General features: G+C 50.9%; 1 long non-coding RNA gene across 1 annotated transcript in view; it reads left to right on the forward strand.

The window, feature by feature from the left end:
• Positions 1 to 8: 8 nt before the first annotated feature.
• Positions 9 to 744, forward strand: part of LOC124232357 (uncharacterized) — a 3,138-nt gene continuing 2,402 nt past the window's right edge. The window contains exon 1 of the long non-coding RNA XR_006886824.1: positions 9 to 664. This is a non-coding gene — a long non-coding RNA (uncharacterized LOC124232357). The remainder of the gene's footprint in view (positions 665 to 744) is intronic.

The raw sequence follows: 744 nt of genomic DNA on the forward strand, positions 1-744 counted from the left end.
GAAACTGGACTGGGAAGACGTGAAGATTCTAACTGGCCAAGGGACCTAGTATTGCCTGAATTCCATTCTTGATTTTACAGTCACAGAGGAGGTAGATAACATGGCATTACTACCTGGGGCTTCAGTCCCAATGCCCGCCCGCCGTAGAATGCCTGGAAACGCTGCCTCTAAACTATGGCGTTCTTCTCTCCTTTGACACGGCTCAGCAGCCTTGAGCCAAGTCAGACCTATTTTCACCCCAAAGCCCAAACCCAAGGTGCAGCTCTTACAACTCCCATTTGGTCAAATGCCTTGCCCAACAGCCCTAGAAGAAAAGGAGTAGGCGAGCTGTTTAATCCAGTAACCAAAGGAGCCCGCCAAGGCTGCCTTGCAGGCCAAGAAGAAACAGGCAAGAGGGCCAGGCGGTGCCCTGGGCCACCTCACCTTGCCAGTTAAGGGGTGCAAAAGAAAGGGCGGACCACGTCCATGTGTGCTGTCATCTTCATCTCTGAAAATTTCCATCCTCCAGCAATCGTCAGGAAGAGAAATGAGCATGATGGGTTTAGGAAACTGCAAGTTTAAAAGGGCTGGAGTGCAGCCTGGGTGACGAGTGGAGAGTTAAGAGGAGGCCAGAAGACCATGAAGAGTCTCGAATGCCACGTTGAGGCATTTGAACCTAACGCAGGTAACTAAAGGGAGCTATTTGAAGGGTTCAGTGGGAGAATGACATGGTCAGAGTGGATTTTGGAAAGACTCTGGCTGCTG

Source organism: Equus quagga, unplaced genomic scaffold, assembly GCF_021613505.1.
Source record: "Equus quagga isolate Etosha38 unplaced genomic scaffold, UCLA_HA_Equagga_1.0 HiC_scaffold_5054_RagTag, whole genome shotgun sequence".
Classification (NCBI taxonomy): domain Eukaryota; kingdom Metazoa; phylum Chordata; class Mammalia; order Perissodactyla; family Equidae; genus Equus; species Equus quagga.